The following is a 24,455-nucleotide window of genomic DNA, read 5'->3' on the forward strand; positions in this document are numbered from 1 at the left end:
CCAAAAGTAGATAAACTTATGTTCCATAATTAATGTTTCAATATTTGATCTTATTTGGAAATGATCTAGATATTCAATGAATATCCATCATTTGACTTAACTTAGTATAACTTTAAGGTTTCAAGTTACCAAAACGATTTTAGAAACTATTCTTAAGTAGGCATACTATAAAACATAATTATTGTTGAAAAGTTAATTTATAAATTTTTATCTTGTCTACTTAATTCACTTGTTCCTAACAATTATACTTAGATTACTCATGAAACTTTCATGAGACATTGAACAGCTAACCATCATCTTAAGTGTTTTTTTCTTGCTTATAAATTCTGTAATAAGGATAATATTAATTTATTTGACTAGGAAACTTGATACTGAACCACCTTTTTTTTGGAGGAAGATAGCCCTGAGCTAACATTTGCTGCCAATCCTCCTCTTTTTTGCTGAGGAAGACTGGCCCTGAGCTAACATCCATGCCCATCTTCCTCTACTTTATATGTGGGACACCAGCCACAGCATGCCTTGACAAGTTGTGCATAGGTTCACCCCCAGGATCTGAACCAGCTTACCCCAGGCCACTGAAGTGGAATGTGTGAACTTAACCACTGTGCCACTGGGCTGGCCCAATACTGAACCTCTTAATCTCAAATTTGTGTTCCCAATATGTAGTAAACCAATCACTGAGCCATCAGTGCTTGGAGATGGAAAAAGCTTTTATTTGAATTGGCCAAAACAAGAAGACAGGAGGATGAGCTCTCTCAAATCTGCTTTAACAAGAGAAGAAAGGAAGGGAGTTTTATAGAGCTAAGGGGCTTGGCAGGAGGAGTTTCAGAGAAACAAAGGGGTAATCTTTTACTCCAGAGAAGCCCTTGGGCAATCTGACTTCTGGGTGTCAGTGGCAACTGGGGGCTTCTCATACAGTGATCCCAACTTCCCCAAAGGCATTCTCTTTTTCTGCAAAACAAGCTCACAAGTCCTCACAACCCCTGAGTCACCCCTCAGGTTAAACAAGAAAACTGCAAATTATGAAGGTCAATCATGTTCTTATTGAATATCTACAGTAACCCTCAGGTACCTGCCTCTAATCCCCACGGTCATCATCTAGGTATCTACAGTAAGCCTCAGGTGCCCAGCTCCAAACCCAGGTTGAATAAAAGTTCTATGTCTGCATTATATTAAATGCTGATAACTCTGAATGCATGCCTTTTTTAATTAAACCGACAAACTTAAACTAGCTTTTATTTACCGAGATTATCCCAGATCATGTGAACTTGAAAAGCATTAGAGTTAGTTCCTATATTTTTGAGAGTTTTAGAAGTACTTAATTTATATAAGTGCTTCTTTTTCTTTAAGCCAATTAAATAGAGCTCTTTCCAAATTAATTTTGGCAATACTATCTGGAAGTAGAAAAATCACACATCTATGATGTACATATATATATACATGCACAAGCATATAGACAGATGCAAAAAGAGACCTTATAGCTTTCATTTTAAAATTTTAGCCATGAGACAGGTACAATAATGCAAAACTCACTAGTTTATAAAAGAACAGTTGGATCCAAATTGTTTCTGGCAGACGGAATAAGTTAAGCTTACTTGCTCAAATGGCAAAACTTTTTTACTAATATTTATGGAGAAGACTTTAAGATTTTTTCCCCATAGTTTCCAAATAGCCTTTTTCTTTGTCCATCTGATAAGAATTACCTCCCTGAAGTTTGCATTTCAAACAGATGGCTCTGGGTTCCTATAGAAGACCAGATAGAATATTTACATCTCAAAGGCACAGAGAAAGGATGTAAATTTCTCCAAGAAAGACTTTTGTTTCCTAAGTCGAGATCTTTTACAATATCTACAAGCCTTTTGAGATGAATAGGGAAGGTTCTGGGATTGATAAAAAGGATAGGTGGGCTTTGAATTGCTTCTAGAGCTGCGTTTCTGTTCTTGTAAAGTCTCAATTTGTAAAATAAGGAGAGCTGTTTTTAAATCCTCAGAGAATTGGGTTACAACTTGAATGATATGAAGAGGCTGATCCAACTATATTATCTTTAATTTGCTTCTTTACCTCAAGGAGAAGATTTTCTACTAAGATGGAAATCAAACAATTTCTATCTTAGGGGAGAAGCCCTAAAAAATAAGTTTCTATCAAACTGAGTATCAGCTTCCAATATGACCAACTTCTGACCATAGAGCAATCTAAAAAAAAAAAATCCTTTTAAACATCTCATCAGGTTTCGGCCAGGACAAACAGTAAATATCCCTGAGAGTATTAAACAACTTTCTTCCTTTTTCTTTTAAACCAAAGGCATACCTATCAAATTACCCAAAACCAAAATCAATAAGCCTTTCATGGCTTAACCATGGATGCAAGAGGCCTCCTGAAAAAGGATGCAAAGGATGCTACCCTCTCAAGATCTAGGACCACTCCCAAAGAAAACCAAAAGAAAGAGAGACAGACAATTCCCCTGAGAGCTGGTAACAGTCAGTAAGATGCTAGCTACAAATGGGGTGCAACCCACATTTCTGTCTGACCATATTTTTGGTGCCCCCAACCTGACAGTTGAGCCTCCTACACATGTAGAAAAAAAACTTTCATGCTCTGGGCAGGTAGAAAGCCAAGCCAAGTTCTCAGATCATACAATGAAACAAACAGGAAAGCAATAGCTGTCCCTGAGAGGGAAACAATCAATAACCAATGGGTATCCCCAAACCAAATTTTTGTTTTGTTTTTTAGAAAGATTAGCCCTGAGCTAACTACTGGCAGTCCTCCTCTTTTTGCTAAGGAAGCCTGGCCCTGAGCTAACATCCATGCCCATCTTCCTCTACTTTATACGTGGGACGCCTACCACAGCATGGCATGCCAAGCGGTGCCATGTCTGCACCTGGGATCCGAACCAGCGAACCCTGGGCTGCCGAAGTGGAACGGGCACACTTAACTACTTTACCACCGGGCTGGCCCCCCCAAACCAAATTTTAACCAGAGTCACAATCCAAAAAACTAATCCTTACAAATGTTTTAACACATTCTTACAAATGGAGATTTCCCTTATAAATAGAAATTTCCCTTTGTAGGGGAAGAAGACATTTCCTCTACCTGCCCTGGGTCCTTCTGGCCAGACAACGAATTAAATTCACATGAGACAGAATAACAGGAGAAAATTAAACAAAGATTTATAACATGTATACATGGGAGAAACCCAGAAACACTAAGTAACTTGCCAAAATGGCAGAAACTCTTGCCTCATATACCATCCTCAGCTAAAGAAAAAGAGGACATTGAGGGTGGGAGGAGCCAGTTATGGGAGGTTACCAGAAAAGCACAGTAAACAAGGGTAAGGTTATTATGTAGATTTAAGTCCTTACTTTCCTCATTGAAAAGAGTTTCTAGAGATAAGATCATCCCCCCTTCTTCCTGGTACAGAGAGGGAGACACCTTTACAGATGGAGATTTCCCTTACAAATGTAAATGTCTCTTAACAAAGGGGAAGTAAATTCTACTTTTCAGAGTTTCTCTCATGTCTGCGGTTTTTAAAAGCAACCAGCCCAAAATAATCTTCATGCCAAAGAGACAATTCCAGTCCCCAAACCTTTTAAAAGAGTAAATCATACTCTGTTTCCAGAGATTCTCCTGTGTCTGCAGCCCCTCAAAAATAATCAGCTCAAAATAATCCTTATTCCAAAGAGGCATGTTTTGGGGTGGCATATTCTGCTACCCTTCAACACTAATAAAAGTGGTTGAAGGGCCAGCCCCATGGCATAGTGATTAAGTTTGGCGTGCTTTGCTTCGGCGGCCCAGGTTCACAGGTTTGTATCCTGGGTGCGGACCTACACCACTCGTTAGCCATGTTGTGGCAACGACCCTCATACAAAATAGAGGAAGATTGACACAGATGTTAGCTCAGGGACAATCTTCCTCAAGCGAAAAAAAAGAGGAAGATTTGGCAATGGATATTAGCTCAGGGCGAATCTTCCTCAAGCAAAAAAAAAAGGGAGGGTTTAGGGTGAGGAAGGAACAGGATACATACAAGGAGTAAGACTTCTCATTAGGTACATTTTTTTATATTGTTTTTATTTTTGACCATCTTAAATGTATTGCCTAAGCAAAAAATCCAAATCTTGTGCCATTCTTAAGTTACTAACAGCAAGGGATCCATTAATGAGGTAGAAACCTACATATGGGAAAGGGTGAAGGGGCAAAGTAGGCATGAGTCACCAGTTATCCAATGAACTGTTTCTACAAGTTCAAGTTGAGTAAACAATAATTTAACTACTTCATTCATTCATTCAACAATGTTTAAGTTTTTCCTTTATGCAAAGGATAGGAATGCCAAATTATACTGATTATTTTTACCTCTAATGTTTTTATTAAAATAATGATTCTTGTAAACAACACACAGCATTGCTAATAATATTATCTTGCTCTTTTTTAAGTTATAATGTTATGGGATGGAAAACAAATAGCCTCCAGAGGAGGAGAATAGTGGTTGAAGAAAGTCAGGTGCCCAAGGAAACAAATGAAATAAAAGATAAAGTTGAATTTTCCTGTTTCTGTCAGGAGTAGATAGCATTGCTGGAGAAATTAAACTCTCATTGCCTCATGCCTCCTTCCAAAAAAGTAGGGTTCTAATGGCCCAGGACCAGAAAAAGGAGACTCAAGAGCCACTGTCTCCTATTGTACACAGAAAACCCCAGAGCAGGCAAATAATCATTCATTTTTCAAAGAAAGGCACAGAAGGAAGAAGACAAGGTTAGTAAAATGTCATCCAATAATCTAACAAAAGGAAAAAGAAAGCAGCACTCGTTTTAGACCAGTGAACATGCTACTGTTAAAGAGTATACAGAAGAGAAAGTTGTTCACATGAGTCAGAGATGGTGGAGTAAAGGAGATAACCCTCCATCAGATACAAATCCTTAAAATCACAGACGAAATTTGCTGCAGCACCTGGCTAATCAGAGGCTATCCAAAGCTTGTTGGCGGGTCCCAGGAAAACTCCTTCTGTGTCTTTATCTTTTCTGGCTAGTTTTTCTATAACTCAACACACTTCCTCAGGGGACTAAAAGCAAACACGTGGCCAGCGCAGCCAGCCCTGAGTATGTCAGGAGACGGGAAGGCTGCCAACAGCTCCATTCCCTGATGTAAGTCTTCCTGCCCATAAGCAGATTTCAAAATAACATTTCTCACTCCAGAATATCTAGCGCATTCTGACAGTTTGTGGAGCGGTGGAAGCGGGGCTGTTCTTTGAGGGGCCTTTGAAAGTGTGTCTTTGCAAAAGATTTGTGACTTGACATTCAATGAGGAACCATCCAGACCATCAGGCCATTAAAAACAAACAAACAAAACAAAACAAATAAAAAAGACCAGTCTTTCCAGCCATCTGCCGCGCCATAATCACCTGGAGGTGTCTCCAGGGCTTGGAGCTAAATGAGCTGATGCCCCACCCAGGGCAGACAGCCAATTCACTGTCTCTAGATTTGAACCCTTCCCCAAATTGGCGTGTGTATGTGTTTTCCGTTGTTACTTGCACTTGGAAGACTAAATATTAAGAAGGAAGTTTGCCTAAAGACCGATATAACCTCAGGGTCTTTGTTTCACTTATAAATAGATGCAAACATTCCATAAACGGAGGTGGGAGGAAGTGGAAGGGTGGGAGGAGGGGGGTGAGCTATGCAGGTTTATTCTCTCAGTTGATAAGCCATCTTGGAGGAAATACTGATCCTCAGTTCTCAAGGTGCAGTTAGTAGAGCTCATTTCTATCCTCTCATTCTCGTGAGTATTCTAGCATTGGATGAATTTTAAAAATCATTGCAAGCATTAAAAAAGTCTAACAGTGCAGTTATGTTTGACTTTCATATAAGGGGGTAGTTTGCAGCTAGTTTTTACTATTCTACTTTGGTGGTGGGGCAGCTTTATACTCTTTTTGAATAAAAAATACTTCAAATATTGACATGCAAGGCGTCATTCTTTTTATTATTGAAAAATGAAAAAGATAAACATGCTAATCTGATTATTTAAAAGCTGTTTGTTTTAAAGCAATTTTAAAGTTATTTTAGAGCCATTTTGAAGGAATTGTTCAATTGTGAAGGGATTCAAATCATTGGGTGAAGTGATTGTATGGCATTTTTATCTTACTTGTGATTTTCTCTGTTTTCCAAATTTTCTACAACATTGCCGTTAAAAAAGTTTTTTAAGCAAAGTTATGCATGCCTGTAATTTAATAGCTATGTAAGGAGTGTTGCAAAGAACAACGGTCCTCCAGTCGCACAAGCCCATATCTCCAGAGGCACAAATTTCAACTTTTTTAACCGATTGTTTTGGTATTTACATCAATATCTCCAAATATTCTTGATTTTGTAGTTTCAGTCTCTATCTACGGGCTTCCCTCTATAGTAGAAGAGGATTTGCCTCTTTCGTACAGGCACAATTCCCATCCCACTATGGCCATTCTCTCAATATAGTTACATTGTCATTTTGGCTAGATCAATCAGATATTTACATTATTATGACTATGTAAATCTCGTTGAGCACAGAGCCACCATGTTTTATGTATTACTGGTACACAGAAAAATGATATTCTTTATTTTACAATTTGAAGAGAAAAAATAATTTACACTGGCCACTTTGGAAATGTAGGTACCTCATCTGTATACTGTGTTACTCAAAGACTGAGGATTTCAGAGAGCTTTTTGGCTGACCATTCATCCGGTACATTGCTGGAACTCAATAAGTAGTTGTAGAATGAGTGATTAATCACAGGCCACTAAGTGACAAGGTCAGTCTGTTCAAGACCCTGATTATTTAACTGAGGGACATTATGTGAACAAGCCGTTTGAAGTCATGAAAGTAGTGTTTACTGATCTTATCAACGTGTCGAAGATTTTTTCTGTAATAACATCATCATTTCCCAAACTCATGTGGGCACCTTTCCTCTCACCAGGGAGCATACTTCAGTGTAGAAAAACAGGCTTCTAGCATTCTATATACTACTCATTTCTTCCCACGTGATGCTAAAAAAACATATGATTGAATTACATTGAAAGCTTTCACTCTTCTTGCAGCATACAGAGTCAAGTGGTTCGTTTGTTTCCCGTGGATTATTTTCTGGAAATACAGCAGGGTGTGGATTGGTGTCAAGTTGAACCTGCTCCAGGTACTCCTCTCACTTTGCCGGGCTACATCGTGGCTCGTCTCATAACCACTAGTGAACCAAACATCTCTCCTCCTATAGCATGGCTTCTCAGTTTATAAGCCAAACAAGCTGTCATCCAGCACATCCTCTTCATATGTGTGAGACCTATTTGCTAAGCACTGAGTCACACTTGGCACCTCGGTGGTTTCACCTCACTGTAAAGCAAAATGTCAACCTAGTGCATGATATTCTTTTTGCCAGTACTAATCTGTTTTTATTTTGAGCATAATATGTATCATCAATTTTGAGTTTGCTTTTACAAGCTTCCAGAAATAATGTGATGTATGTGTGTGTTGGCCACAAGAAGGGCAACTTTGAATCATGCCTCTTTAGATCAGTGTCGTCTCTATCTTTAGGTATAAAACTAACAATTTACATAATGGGAAGCATTAGTTTGTGCTGATTTTGAATGAACACAATAAACTTACCGGAGAGGTCACTCTGCTTCAAAAACGACAGAAGTTTCAATGTCTTCATCCTACTATTTAACGAAGTTACATAATAGACTATGGATGCTTTAGAATAGATCACAGGTCCAATAAAATCCAATTTTCAGATATTGTTCATTACACTTACAATTCAAACTTTTTTTTCGGCTCTCTGTTTGAAATCATCACTAGCAGTTTCACTTGCACTAGCATTTAGACTCACGGCAAAATTAAACTGGAGCCTGTTGATTATACTTATGAAATTATTTTAAGTTGAAGCATTTGTATCACTATTTTCATCATTGCTTTTCAATGAACCACTTGTAAGTCATTGACCCATTTGTGTGAATTGTGTATTCAACATAACAACAAAACAGTAACCATGAAGAAATGCAAATTTAACAAATGTACTCAATACCTTGGAAACAACATGAGATAATATTAGCCAAGCCCAAGAACACTGTTGACAACGTTAGCAGCGATGAACTGGCTAAAACGGTGCTTGCAGAATATGTTTATCCAAAGACATACTGCTTCAGAAACTGAGGGTAGGCATGCCTGAAGCCAGAGCTGGGGAGTAGGAGTGGGCTGGGCCCACACCATTGGTTGGTAGAAAAATGAGCACATTATGAGCAAATTTAAAGGACCTAGACCCTTTGGCCTGCTCCTTGTGTTAAGGTCTAGTTATTTCCAATGGTTCCTCTAACGACTTTTCATCACAATGCTAACAACTGTCAAGCCAACATGGTTCTTTAAACATTGTTGAAAAGTTAACCTTGGGGCTGGCCCCGTGGCCGAGTGGTTAAGTTCGCGCGCTCCGCTGCAGGCAGCCCAGTGTTTCGTTAGTTCGAATCCTGGGCGCGGACATGGCACTGCTCATCAGACCACGCTGAGGCAGCGTCCCACATGCCACAACTAGAAGAACCCACAACGAAGAATACACAACTATGTACCGGGGGGCTTTGGGGAGAAAAAGGAAAAAAATAAAAAATCTTTAAAAAAGTTAACCTTTTGCAGAATCTGGGGATCTTCCCTGCCAACCACTCCTCTGTCCCCCAGCTACACTAAAAAGGCAGTGCTTGTTAAGAAAATAACAGGATCCCTGTGAAAATGATAATTAATCTTATATTTTGAATTGACAAAAGCAGATGAACAAAGTTGTTTCATTGTTTTTTCCTCTGAAGCCACCACATCATCCACAGACACACTCCCTGTTACTACACAAAAGTGAGGTGTGCAAAATACTTGCCCGATGTGCATAAACAAGTTACAGCATCAGCCTTTGGGAAAGAAATCAGCTTTATTCTGCAAAATCAATCTGCAGGGAGACAGGGAGTGTGTGTCCTCAGATCTGTCTCCCTGATTCAGGATTTGGGGTAAAATTTAAGAGGTTAGGGAGAACAGGCTGGCATGCAGACACGCTGGTAGGACAGGTTTTGATTGCTGGGCTTCAAGCATTTATGGTAAGGTTCTAAACGTTTATGATAAGAATCTAAACATTTATGATGAGGTTCTAAACTTTTATGGTAAGGCTTTAAACATTTATGGTAAGATGGGGAAGGAATTTTCACATCAGATGTTCTAGAATGACAGACCCCTTGCTTCTGATAAGAGTCTGTCTTTTAAGTTCTTTTGGTCATGTCCCTGTCCTTTGGTTCCATAGAGAGGAGAATCTTTGGTTCCGTGGTCATTTTCAGGTCAAGATTTCTTCTTCTGTGCATGCTCTGGCTACATGACATTGCAAATTTTCTGAAAGATAATTCTTAATCACTCTGTTGATGAGATGAGGGTCGGTTGAACTGGTCCTGGAGGGCCCTCAGTTACACCCGCACCTTGTTCCCCAGGGATCTTCAGTGGTCTACGATGTATACAGTCAGCCCTCCATATCCTTGGTTCCCCATCTGTGGATTCAACCAACCACCATGGGAGGGCCTACCACGGTTGCATCTATACTGAACATGTACAGACTTTTTTTTTTTATTGTCATTATTCCCTAAACCATACAGTATAACAACTATTTACACAGCATTTACATTGCATCTAGAGATGACTTGAACTATTCGGGAGGATGTGCATATGTTATATGCAAACACTACACCATTTTATATAAGGGACTTGAGCATCCAGAGATTTTGGTATCCGCAAGGATCCTAGAACCAATCTCTTGTGGATACCGAGGCACAACTGTACTTTAGAAGCATTGCACTACAATGTTTTACTTTTTACTTTTCTCATTTTTCTTTTCTTCTTCTTTCTTTTCCTAAGTTAAGGTAAAGAACACAGATCATAAAAAGATATTTGCGGAGACTGTTGAGAAGGTTTAAGAAGGTTCTCTTGGAGGGAAAAGAGGAAGTCAGTGGGCAGTGTGTCACGGGGTTATGGAGCTGAGCTGCAGAAGGAAAACTTAGAGTGCACCCATGCCATCTATCTATTTCCCAATCACAAGCGATAGCAAGACCTCAGAGTTAATTCAGTTCCATCTCCTCATTTTGGAAACGAAGAACTGGAGTTTCAGTGGATTTTTTAAAGTCATATGATAAATATGATAGATTGTTACATTAATGCCCCCCCAATGAATCACACCCCCTGATATCTGGGCCCTAGTATAGTCTCCTCCAATATTTACTCTGGGTTTGACCATGTGACTTGCTTTGACCAACTGGACATCAGCAAATGTGACACAAGCAGAAGCCTGATAAGCCTTCACGCAGTGGGTCTTGCTTTCTTGGATCCCAGATGCCCCTGTGCTGAATCATCTGCTGTGAAGAAGCTGAGATGAAAGACCACATGCAGGTGGGTCCAGGGGCTCCAGTCTGCCTTGCATTAAGGGCCCCACATGTAGAAGGTGCCGTCTTGGACACTGCAGCCCAATTGAGCCTCCAATGGAAGAACTGGCCAGCTAACCCACTGAATCAGGAGAAATAATTAATCATCATTGTCTTAATCCACCAAGTATTGGGTGATTCTCTTCTCAGCAATAGACAGCTGAAACAGCGAGTTATTGGCATAGTGAAGACAAGACCCAAAGCTACTTCAGAGAGCATAAACTTTGAATTCAGACAAATCTGGGTTCAACTGTAGCTCATTAACTTACTAGCTATATGGCCTTGGGTAAGCTCCTGAAATTTTCTGATCCTCAGTTTTTTCTTCCATAAAATGGGAATAATTATAACTACTTTATGACATTGGCATGAGGATCAAAAGAATTTACCAGCTTACATGTGTCGGGGAGGAAAACAAAATTCAGTGATGAGTAACTCAAAGGGGTAGTTAGAACATGGACTTATATAGCATCTTAACAAAGAACAACAAATTTGTAGAGAAGTGACAAGACAAAGGACAAGAGTTTTAACGTACATGGCACATAAGTTTGTTGTTAGTGCTGTCATGTTGATTCCGACTCCTAGTGACCCTGTGGACAGCAGAGCAGAACCCTGTCCGGTCCTTTTGTGCCATCCTCTCAACTACCAGTGCTCTCCCAAACAACGCTCTGCTGCTATTCATAGGGTTTTCACGGCCAGTCTTTTGAAAGTGGGTGGCCAGATCCTTCCTGGTCTGTCTAGTCTGGAAGCTCCACTGAAACCTGTCCACTGTGGGTGACTGCAGGTGTTTGAAATACCAGTGGCATAGCTTTCAGCATCACAGGAGAACACAGCCACCACAGTATGACAACCAATAGATGGGTGGTGTGGTTCCCTGAATGGGAAATGAACCTGGATCGAGGCGCTTACCACAGAATCTTAACCAAGAGACCACCAGGACACATACATAATACTCAGTGAATACATGGTGGCTATCATTACTTCTCTTCTGAACTTTGATGGTAGTCTTCTTTTTTCTATTTCTCCTGCAACTACTTTCATTATGTTGCCATTATTTATGTATATCCTCTCCTTGCTAGATTAGAAACTTCTTTAGGCAGGATGTGTCTCACTCATATTTATATTTCCCATTGTGTAGACCCTCCATATTAATGTAAGTGACTATATGTTTGTCAAATGGGCAGTTGATCATAACATTACTTTTCTGTGGTGAAAGGCTATTACAGTGTGAGCAAATATTATCCTTAACAGCAGCCTTCCCTATAAGAGAGAATACAATAGGTTCTGGCCTTTCTTTAATGCAATACAAAATACTGTGCTTAGTTAAGTAGAGGTCCACTGAAACGAATAGCCAGTCCAATCAACAGATTTCGTCCTTCATTAGAGAATTATAAATGTATTAAATAATTGTTTTCCTTTTTGGCAGTGGAGCTATATTCTAACTTTAATGTGGTTTGATGCTTTTTATATTTCTATGTCTAATCCAATTTATATGTAAAATGCTTCAAATATTGATAGGCAAAAATTTATTTCTCTTTTCTCTAAAAAAAGATTATGTTAATATATTAATGAAGAAAAGTTGAAAAATAATAGAATTTCAGATCAAAACTGACATTATATGTCATGCTGTTTTGCTTTTAATGCAACAAGATGTTTGGTGTTTTCAATAAACGCAGACTGCATAGTGACAACAGATGTAATAAACATAGAAAATACAAAGATTCATTTTGTCACCGTGAGTTTCAGATTGTAAACAAATTAAAAGAATGCTGCATTTGGCTCCTGAAAAGGCAATAGCAGCACTTTATTTATTAGGATAAAGCATTTCATTCCTACCCAAAGGAAAAATGAAATTAAAACTCAAATGCAACAACAAAATTCATATAAAATTGATTCCACATTTTATGCCAATACACGTATAAACATACACAGAGCTATAACCACAACCCAGGCAGCAGCTGCAAGATTTGGGAGTCAAGAGGCTGGAAGGAATTATAGAAATGCATCCAAAAGAAAGATTGTTTTACAGGCTCACCTAGTGAAAGATGGCTTAATTTAACAATGCAGCAATGAACACACACGCACACACACACATACACACACACACACACAAAGGAGATGGCCCCTGCCACGAGGGGATTAGAGTCTCAAAAATGTAAGCAAAGACGTCTCAGGTATGATTAATAAGCTATGTCAGAAAATTAAACTAAACCTCCCACCAGTGTAAAAGATCACTTCCTAAATAGCAGTAGCTTATGATGTAAGACTCTTTTTTTACTAACCTACATAAAAGGTTTATATTTTCTATTAGATACACTCCTACTTTTTCGTTCCTGTGATATTTGACTATGTTGCTTCATATTGTTTGCACGGTGCATGTTGCTGTTGAGTTTCCTTTTTATGTTTCAGATTTTTTTTAAAAAAATAAAAGAAGCAAATCTTTGTAGATAAAATTGAAGGTCTCTGTTTCTCACCCCGATTGTGGCAGACAGACTCTAGGATGGGCCTCCATGATCCCCTCCTTCTGTGCATATCTTGCTCTTGTGTGTGGGTAGGACCTATGACTTGCTTCCTAAATAATAGAATATGGCAAAGGGATGGGATGTCATTCCTGTGATTACATTATATAACCCCATCTTGCTAGCAGACCCTCTAGACAAGAGTTTCTCTCGCTCCCATTGCTGCCTTTGAAGAAGCAAGCTGCTGTGAATCCCACAGCCCCAAGGAATTAAATGCTCCAACACCATGTGACTGTAGAAGGGAATGCTTCCACAGTCAAGCCTCCAGTTGAGACCCTCACCAACACCTTGATTACAGCTTGTGAGACCCTGAGTAGAGGACCCAGTTAAGCAATGCCCAGACTTCTGACCCACAGAAACTGTGAGATAATAAACGTGTGTAGTTTTAAGCCACTAAATTTGTGGTAATAATGTTATGTAACAATAGATAACTAACACACCAGTCTAACCTCCCACTCCAAGTGTAAACACCATCATGAATTTGGTATATGTCCCTGCTCCCACGTTTAAATAACTTTCCTACATATTATATGTTTACTGATGTATAATGATAGGAGACCGAATGTTTGTGTCTTCCCCAAAATTCATATTTTAAATCCTAACCCCCAATATGATCGTATTAGTGGGTGAGCCTTTGGGAGGTGATTAGGTCATGAGGACAGAGCCCTCATGAGTGGAGTGAGTGCCCTTATAAAAGAGACCCCAGAGAGCTCCCTCGCCCTGTCCCCCATGTGAGGACATAACAAGAAGATGGCCGTCTGTGAACCAGGAAACGTGATCTTACCAGACGCCATATCTGCCAGCACCTTGATCTTGGACTCCCCAGCCTCCAGAACTGTGAGAAATGAATTTGTCTTGTTTATAAGACACCCAGTCTATGGTATTCTGTTATAACAGCCCAAATGGACCAAGACACTATTGTTTCATGAATTTTTAGATTTATATAAATGGTATCACACTGTGCATATTGTGTAACTAGCATTTGTCTCTCAATATTACATTTTTGAGATACATCTATATGTTCCATTGTACACGTACACATTTGTTTATCCATGCCATTATTGATGAACATTTAATTGGTGTGTGTATGTCTTATCAACTCTACATTCGCTGACATCAGGAGCTAGAAATCAGTCACAGTGTATTTCTACCAGAGAAATCGGTGAATGCTAGAGAACAGGGCTTTTTATTTCCCCAGAGAGCTAGTAGTCACATGTTGACCAGCTCACCACTGCATAGCCCAGTGTTTGCATGAAGAGTTTCTCCGGATTATAGTCCTAGAAGTTGAATTTTTGAATCTTAAAATATTAACATTTTTAATTTTACTATATATTGTCGAATTGTCCTGGAAAGTGTTTGTAGCATTTTATTTTCCTACCACCAGTGTAAACGTTCAATTTTCCCAAATTCTCACCAACATTTGGTATTTATTTTTGCCAAATTGATGGGTCTGAGATGGTATCATTGTTTGTTTTTTCTTTGTCATTACTGCCTTATTGGGATACAATTGACATATAATAGATTACATCATTTAAAGTGTACAAATTGATAAGTTTTAATTGATAAGTGATGGCACCTATGAAACCATCACTGTATTATGACAAGCAATAATGAACATACCTATCATCCCTGAAAGTTTCCTTGTGCTCCTTTGTTAGCCCTCCCAGCCCTCTCACCCTGCCCCAGCCCCAGTCAATCGCTGATCTGCTTGATAGCACTATTGATTACTTTGCATTTTCTAGAATTTATATAAATGGAATTACACAGTATGTACTCTTTTTGTTTAGCTTCTGTCACTCAACACAGTTATTTTGAGGTTCATACATGTTGCTTGTAGTACATGTCTTTTTATTGCTAAGTAGTATTCCATTGTATGAATATCTGACAATTTGTTTATCCATTCACATATTCACAGATAATTGGGTTGTTTCCAGCTTTTGGCTTTTGCAAATAAAGCATCTATGCACAAGTCGTTGTGTGGACATAAGCTTTCATTTCTTCTGGATAAATACCTAAGTATGGTGGTCCTGGGTCAAATGGTAATCATAGGTTTTATCATATAAGAAATTGCCAAACTGTTTTCCGAAGTGGTTGTATAATTCAACATTCCCATTAGCAGTGTATGAGAGTTCCAGATGCTCCATATCCTTGCCAATACTTGGAATGGTCAGATTTTTTTTGCATTTTAGGCATTTTAATATGTATATAGTGATACAACATTGTCATTTAGTTCGCGTTTCTCTAGTGACTAGTGATTTTGAGCGTCTCTTCATGTGCTTATTTGCCATCTATGTATATTTTTTGGTGAAGTGTCTGTTCAAACCTTTTGCCTATTCTTTTATTGGGTTGTTCGTCTCCTTATTTTTGAGTTTGAGAGCTCTTTATATAGGAAGAAAACAAGTCCTTATATGTGATTTCCAAATATTTTCTCCCAGTCTATGGCTCTTTTCATTCTCTTAACCATGTCTTTTGAAGAGCAGAAGTTCTTAATTTTGATGAAGTATAATATATCGGTTTTTTTCTTTTTTGGATTGTGCTTTTGGTGCTGTATCTAAGAAATCACTCCTTAATCCAAGATCACAAATATTTTTGCCTATTTATCCGCCAGAGAAAAAGAGATATATTAGGTAGAAGACAGGGGAGAAACATCTGTAAAGTACTGGAATATATTCAGTGGGAATATCTGTCCAAAACTAAAGCAAAATAAATACTTTTTTAAACATACAAAGCCTGAAAGAATCAGCAGCAGCCAGTCTGCACCACAAGAGATATTGGAGAAAGTCCTTCAGGGAAAAGGGAAATGATGCTAGATGGAAATTTGGATCTATACAAAGGAATGAAGAATGTTATAGATGATATATATGTATTGATGGGAGTGTAATAGTTTTCCAGGGTTGCTGTAACAAATTACCACAAACTTAGTGACTTAAAAGAACAGAAATGTATTATTTTACAGTTCTATATATCAGAAGTCTGGCACGTGTCTCACTGAGCTAAAATCAAAGTATTGGCAGGGCTGCATGTCTTTCTGGGGCTCTAGGAAAGAATCCATTTCCTGGCTGACTGTCAGCGAGGGGCTACTCTTAGCTATTAGTGTTTTTTGGTGCTTGCACACAACCCCTCACATCTCAGAATCCTTCTCACACTGCCATTTCTCTGACTCACCCTCTTTTGTTTTCTTCTTCCGCTTCTAAGACTCATGTGATTAGACTGAGCCTACCTAATAACCCAGGATAATTTCCCCTCTCAAGCTCCTTATCCTTCGTCACATCTACAAAGTGCCTCGAGTGATGAAAGGTAACAAATTCCCAGGTTCTGGGGATAAGGATGTGGACATCTTTGAGGGGCCATTATTCTGCCTATCACAGTGGTAAACATGAAAAACGCTTTTCTTATTATTTAAATAACTTTAAAAGATAATTGACTGTTCAAAGCAAAAATAAAAACAATATGTCGTGGGGTTTATAACATGGAAAAGTAAGGGACATGATGTGTAATGTAAGGCTCTAATACTATACGCGAAGTAGTATACTGAAGGCATTGAAGGGAGAGTATAAGTGAAATGAGGTTTCCAGTTTTAGTTAATATGAGAAATGTACATCCAAGTGCATTTTTCCTTGTATATATGAATGAGAACTTCTTTAGGTTTCTATCAGAGAAGGGAATCTGTAAGGTCAAAGAGCATGTGCTATTCAGTTTCACCAGAAATTGCCAAAGTGGTTGTATTCATTTACAGTTTTATCAGCAATGGGTGAGAATTCCTACTCTAGTGTGACTTCACTGGGTGTTGTCAGATTGTTTAACTTTCATCAGCTTCATGATTGTGAATATGATATCGCACTTTATTTTACATATTAAGCATCTTTTCTTTCCCTTCCGTAGGTTTATTGCTCATTCAGTTTTCCTTATCCATGAAAGGCTTATTGTCCCTTTTTATTTTTCCTTGGATTTATAAGAATTCTTTACATATCTGTACACTGATCCTCAGTCAGTTATATAGACTGTAAATAGCTTTTTCTTAGTCTCTGACTTATTTTTTTCATTTTTTATGGGCTCCTTTTCATAGTTTTAAAAAATTTTAATGAGGTCAAATTTATTGATCTTTTCTTTGACGGTTTGTATTTATTTTTATATCTTGTTGAAGAAACCTAACACTTTCTTTTGAAAGTTTAAAAGGTTTTCCTCTCACATTTAAGCCCTTAATTCACCTGGAATTCATTTTTGTTTAAGGATCAAATTATTTTTTATTTCTGTTGGTCTCATTTCCCCAGGATCAGGCCAGTGTTTTGTTGTTGATTCACAATGCTACTTTTCCTACTTCTGTAAATTTCCATAATTGTTTGGATCTGTTTTTAAATTTTAATATGTTCAATCAATCAATTTTTCCATCTCTGAACTATTAGCACACAGGTTTATCTTACTCTGGTTTTGTAGTAAATCAATATTTGGTAAGGCAAATCTCACCTCCTTGTTTTTCAGGAGATTTTTGGGTGTTCTATAAAATTTCTTCATTGCAGACGGGATAATTTATTCCTTTTATTGTAATTTTAAATGAGCACTAACTTGCTTAAAACGAATCAATCACTTCTCACCACACTGAAAAAATGTCTAAATTCTTTATCCTGACCCACAAAACCCTCTGTGATGTGTCCCTGGTCCCTTCTATTTTATACCTCTAATCTTTCATTTGAGTTTTAGAGTTGGGTTGTCAAGTTCCGAGAAAATTCATGTTTAAGTTTTGTTTGGAATTGCATTGCATTTGTAGATTTCATCCATTCTGTGATGCCATAGATTGTAAGACACACCATTATTTTATGTGCCACTAAGAAAGAAAAATTGCTGCCCATTAAACTATGACATAATGCTTTCTTATCACTTAGACCTTTTATTTGATGCTTATTGAAAAAACTCCTTTAGAATTATTTAGATATATACTTTTGTTGTATATTTTATTCTTTTGTGTCCATAAAAATGAAAATATAAGTGAAATAAATTGGTTAAGATATCCCTAAAACTTCTTGACATTCAGAGTCTGACTTTTCTGAATCACTGTAAAACTTCAGTATCTCTGGTTTTCCACACAATAATAGCCTCGGTGCCATCAAGGACATTGGTAGTGCAGCATTTATTACGAGAATAGTCCATTCGCTGCTGTTTCTGAAACGTTCTTCCCAGGTATGGTACCAAACCATAATTCATCTCCACCTACTTGTGAGTATTTTCTTTTCTTAGGTCCCTGACTGTTCTTTGCAAGAAAATATGCAATTTTAGTCATTCTTCTGATAAAAGAGATTTGCTTCCTTGATATCAAATTTATGCCCTCTGCTCTGTTGCTGCGCCTTTCTTCATGCAATAAATTTTCATTTTAATGCTAAATCATAATAGTACCATTTTAAGACATTTTAAACAGCCAGTAAATTCAACACATGTAGTCCAAAAATGCACATAACTCAACTGAAGTGACAAGAATATGAACAGCTATGACCAAAAGTTTACCCATGCTCAGGAATGACAGCTACATCGTAATCTATCCTGGGGGACGAGATGTAAGAAACCATTGGTTGTAAGACAAATCCCAAACTTAGAGATGCTTTAAAAAACATGTTTATAATTCATGAACTGTGGTATTTGTAGCAGAATTATCTTAAAAAAATAGAGTTATAGAATTTTCGAACATCACAAATGGAGATTTAACATGGGGTTTCTTTTTTGTCCTTTAATAGTGTTTGGTATCTTTTCTTATAGTATTTTTGCTATTATGAATGCAATATTTTATACAATTGCACTTTATAATTGATTATTTGGTTTAGGAATGCTACTGTTGTTTTATATATTGATCTTGTGTTCAGCAATCCTGCTAGACTTTCTTACTAATTCTATAAATTTCCTTAGACTTTCTATTTAGACAAATTGTGTGGTCTACAAATAATGGCACCATGTCTCTCCCTTGACAATCTATGCTTCCTAATTACTTTCCCTTTCTTGTTTCATTGGTTGGGACACAAATACAGTTTGGAACAGATATGGTTATAATGGGCATATTTGTCTTGTTTAAAAAGTTAATGCTTCCTACATTTCACCATTAAACAGCAAGTTTGCTCTAGGTTTTTTCAAGTTAATGCCATTCTCTTATATTCCCAGTTGGCTGTAGGTTTTAATTTTGAATCAGTGTTGAATTTCATCCCATGCCTTTTCAGTCTTCTAACGTGAACATATAGAGTTCTTCTAATTCATTCTTAATGTGGTGAATGCTGCTGATAAAATGCCCTGATTTTGAGCAGCTGTTGCCCTCCTGGCGTAAACCCTACCTAGTCATAATATATTATTTTTTTTTAATCAGTATTGCATTTAAGTTGTTATTACTTTATTTAAGATCTTTGAATCCACAATTAGATGTAAGATTAGTCTATAATTTTTCATATACCTCATAAAATAAATTAGCTAGCTCTCTTTTTCTAGTCTCTGAAACAACTTGCATAAAATGAATTTTGAAGACTTCATAAAACTCACATGTAAAAGTATCTTAACCTGGGACTTTGATGGGGGCAGATATATTTTATTACTAATTAAATTACTGTTCATAGTTAGTAGTCTGCTCAAGTTTTCTGTTTCTTCTTAAATCAACTTTGGATATATATGTATTTTTCTAATTACCCATTTTATGTGCTCTTTAATTTATTGGCACAAATTTGTCGGTAGTATTATCTTATTATTTTTAAATTTCTACAGTAACTTAATAATAATTACTTTTTAGTCCTAATTTTCTTTCACTCATTTTTTTTCTTGACAAGTCTTGCTAGAGATTTTTTTTAATTTGTGAAGAAAATTTTCCATAAGGGTTTTGCATAAAAATATTGTCTGGTTTTCTGGGAGGAATTTATTTTGTTATTTTCAGTATCTTTATTGTTGTTTTCTAATTGAAAAAGTGATACCTGCTCAACATTTAAAACTCGCCAATGTAACTGATGTATTGAATGTAGCAAGTGACCTATTTGCTTGTTTATTATTAGCTTTAAAAATATGATTTTACAGTACATACTGTCGTACCACTTGCTATTATCTTGTATGATGTATATATTTTTCCAAATAAAGATATTTTACTCAGTGCCAGGAAATTATTAACCTTAGTGATAGCAATTTAAACCTAAACAAAATTAATGACTTTGCTATTATTTTAGCTACAGATGTTAACGTTACATTCAGAATGAGTCTTGCATGTAAAAGTTTAACTCTGCTGTTTTAACTTTCAGGCATGTATATTAAAAGACTTCTTTTTTCTTGGATTGGCTTAATAACAGCTCACATTTCACCCTTAAGTGTATTGGTTTTGCATTTAATCAATTTTGTTTTTAATGTAGCTATTTTTTTCATCTTCAAAATATTTGGGTTTCTCTTTTTTTTGGTTTTAGAGCCCCTGTATCTCTCCATGTACATCTGTCCTAGCTTCTCCAGAGCAAGAGCCTCAGATCTCCCTGTTTAGGAGTCTCAAGCCTCTGGCACAATGCCTGGACCATGACAGGCAATGACATTATTGATAACCACCATTCACTGAGCACGTGCTGTATTCCAGGCATTGTGCCAGAAGTTTTGTATGCATTATCAAAATTTGTTGAGACAATAATTACTCTTTAAAAATCAGACCCTCTCGGGGCTGGCCCCGTGGCCAAGTGGTTGAGTTCGCATGCTCCACTGCAGGCGGCCCAGTGTTTCGTTGGTTCGAATCCTGGACGAGGACATGGCACTGCTCATCAAACCATGCTGAGGCAGCGTCCCACATGCCACAACTAGAAGGACTCACAACGAACAATATACAACTATGTACTGGGGGGCTTTGGGGAGAAAAAGGAAAAAGTAAAATCTGTAAAAAAAAAAATCAGACCCTCTTATATCAAAACTACAATGAGCTATCACCTCATACCCACTAGGATGGCTATTATCAAAAAACAGAAAATAGCAAGTTTTGGTGAGAATGTGGAGAAATTGAAACCCTGAGCACTGTTGGTAGGAATGTAAAATGGTACAGCTGCTATAGAAAACAGAATGGAGTTTCCTCAAAAAATTAAAAATAAAACTACCATATGATCCAGCAATTCCACTACTGGGTATATATCCAAAATAGTTGGAAGCAAGGTCTCGAAAAAAATATTTGCATATTCATATTCATAGCAGCATTATACATAACAGCCAAGAGGTGTAAGCAGTCCAAGTGTCCATTGACAGATGAATGGATAAACACAATGTGATATATGCATACAATATTATTCAGCCATAAAAAAGAGGGAAATCCTGTCACCTGTTACAACATGGAAGAATCTTGAGGACATCATACTAAGTGAAATAAGCCAGTCACAAAAGGACAAATATTGTATGATTCCACTTACATAGAGTATCTAAACTAGTCAAACCCTTAGAAACAGAAAGTAGAATGGTGATTACCAGGGCCTGAGGAGAGAGGTAAAAGAGGTTTTGCTCAATGTGTACACAGTTTCAGATTTGTAAGATGGAAAAGCTCTGGGGATCTGTAGCACAACAACGTGAATTATGGTTAACACAAGAGAACAGTTTTAAAAAATGGTCGATTTTATATTATGTGTCTTTTACCACAATTAAAAGGAAAAAGTAAAAATTAAAAAACAATCAGTCTCTTTGCCTTTGAAGATTAAGGAACTAAGACTCAGAGGGTTATGTGGTTCATTCGAAGCCAAAGAACCAACTCGAAAAAGCCTATCTGAGGCCTGAGAGTGCTCACACTACAGAACATTTTCACTTACTTTAAATTTTGATTTTATTTTCTTTAGAGTTTAATAGAATTTGGTACATATTAAAGGTTTCTTCTTTTAGGCCTTTTAAAGGGGAAAGTATACCTTTTTATTCTTATTTTTAGTCAACATGACACAATAATTTGTCTTTCTAAAATGGTTCCCTTCTGGACAAAGGCAAAATATGCATGTTTCAAAACCGAAAATTCACTGTCAAAAAAAGTGATAGGATAAAAATGAGTAGATGAGATCATTGAAAATATTCAAGTATCTTGTATGGTGATAGAAATTTTTTTATTGAGATATATAATTGACGTATAATATACTGTTTTTAGGTGTGTAACATAATGATTCGATATTTGTATATATTGCTAAATGATCACCATAATTAGTCTAGTTAAGGTTCAAGGTGATTTTTTTTTAAATAAAATCTAATAAGCTGGCTGACATAGAGTGTGTCAGCTGTGCTGAGGAAATCGAAACGTGTTCCTCTAACAGGACTTTCAATTGATTGAGTTTATATTAGCCTCTCCCCGTGGACTGCAAAGAATTCCTGCTTTCTTCGTCCCACAATTAACTTTTCTAAATCGTTTTCCTCCTCCTCCTTGTGGTGGCATCACCCCAATCTCTGCCTTCGTCTTCACACCCCCTTCTCTGTATCTGTGTTATCTCTTACTTGCTCTTACTTATGACACGTGGTGGCATTTAGCGCCTGCCAGATTTCAGACTTCCGGTCTCCAAAACTGTGAGAGAATAAATTTCTGTTGTTTATACCACCAAGTTTTGCGATAATCTGTTACAGCAGCCTCAGGAAACTGATAAAGGTTTATTCATGTGTACCCTGCTTACTTTCAACGTTTCCTGAAATTGACTACAAATAAGCAGTCAATGTGGAAAGATAACCTATAAAATAATTTATAAAAAGTCTGCTTGCCCCGAAGGGGAGAAATCTAGTGGAAATTCATAATCAGAACATTGAAAATCAACGCATGAGGTATTGAATTCATTTCCCCTGGCCTCACAGAAGGTCCTCTAACAATGTCTGAAACCACAGGAGTTGTGCTCAGAAGAAAGCTCCATGAAGAAAACATGCTATGGCTTTGAGTCCATTGGGATCCGTCAACAAAGGACATGGATGAGTAGCCAGGACATTATGACAGACTCCAGTATTAATGTTATCAATAGAATTTCTGATGCCAAGTGCCAGCCTTGGCCGTGTCCTCACATTGTGGGCTGCATGCCTCTTCTCCGTGCCTGCCCACCTAGCCCTTTGTCTCAAAGCACTGAGCTCGGTAAAGCTGGCCCACGTGGTCTCTGGCCCTCCTGTTCTGGAATAAAGCCCCCAGCCTTTCCTAAGTTAGACAAGAACCATACCCCCTTCACAGATAAAGACTCTAAAGGTCAGGAATGAAGAAGGCTTAGAGTTGCCAGAGTTAGCAAATAAACATACAGGACAGCCATTAAATTTGAACTTCAGATAAACAATGAATAATTTTTTAGTGTAAGCATGTCTAATGCAATATTTGGGACATAGTTATACTAAAAAAGTATTCTTTATTTATCTGAAATTCATATTGAATGGGATGTTCTAATATGGAACCTAGCAACCCTAATCGGGAGCAATCTCTGCCCTCACAAACCTTATACTCTGGTCAGGGGATAAAATAAATGCACAAATGACTGTGGCTAGGACCACCAGCTGAATCTTGAAAGGGGTACCATCCAAATACTAAAGGTCACTGAGACCGGAGGTCATTCTGCCTGGTGAAAGCGACGAAAGGTGGGGAGGTTTGCAGCCTTGGAAGGATGAAGAGGATCTGGGCTGGCAGAGATGGGGGAAGACGGTGGGGAGGCCTTTTAAGCAGCGAGCCCAACCTGAGCTGGGCAGGAAAGTGGGGGCTGGTATGGGGGGAATTAGCAGGTGGAGAGAGTGGAGGACAACAGCCATCAGCATGTTGGCTGTGGGCTTGGATAGATAAGGAGGCTAAGGCGAGTAAACGCGCGTTCATCAGCCCCCACCGCTACCACCACCACCCCCTTGACCCACCACTTTACCACAAGACCAAAGCTTCTGATTTTGTAAAGGAGGTGAAGTGTCCAGAAACCAATGGAGCCTCAACTCTCTCAATAGAGGTGTTAAATTTATGATATTAGCAAGGTGTTAAGATATCTCTCTGATTTAAAGTTAGAAATAGAAGGAGGCCCTGTGGAATCTATGCAAGACTGTAGGGTGATTAAGCAGGTGGCTTAATTAATTAATTAATTAATTAATCTTTTTGTTGCAGAATCTCTGAATTGAGAGCACCACCAGATAGGAGCTGGAAGAGGAAAATGGGCAAGGAGTGAACTGGAGCACCAAACCATCTTCCATCTGTGGCGAGAATTCTTGCGGGCAAAGAGGTCAGAGGGGAAGGCTGGTACTCCTGGGAGTGAGGAAGGGAAAGGAACTGGAGGGTTACTGCTAACTCACAGACTCTCAGCAAGGGACTTCCTAGGGGATCATTGCTTCTCCCCAGTACTGATGGGCGTGGCTTGGAAATAAGAATCAAGGCATCTTGCACCTAAGTTCCCGCCTTGTATGGAAATTTTGCCTTGGAGAGAAAGAACTGTGCATGGGCTATGTGTAGAGGGTTTTGGAGGTGGGCACGGGTGGAGGAGGGAGCTGCCTAGATGCTGCCATCTTTAAATAGAACGTATGGAGCTCCTCGCTTGAGTCCCTGTACTTTTGAAATAACACTAAGTGC

The sequence above is a fragment of the Equus caballus genome, chromosome X (genome assembly GCF_041296265.1).
Source record: "Equus caballus isolate H_3958 breed thoroughbred chromosome X, TB-T2T, whole genome shotgun sequence".
Taxonomy (NCBI): Eukaryota; Metazoa; Chordata; class Mammalia; order Perissodactyla; family Equidae; genus Equus; species Equus caballus.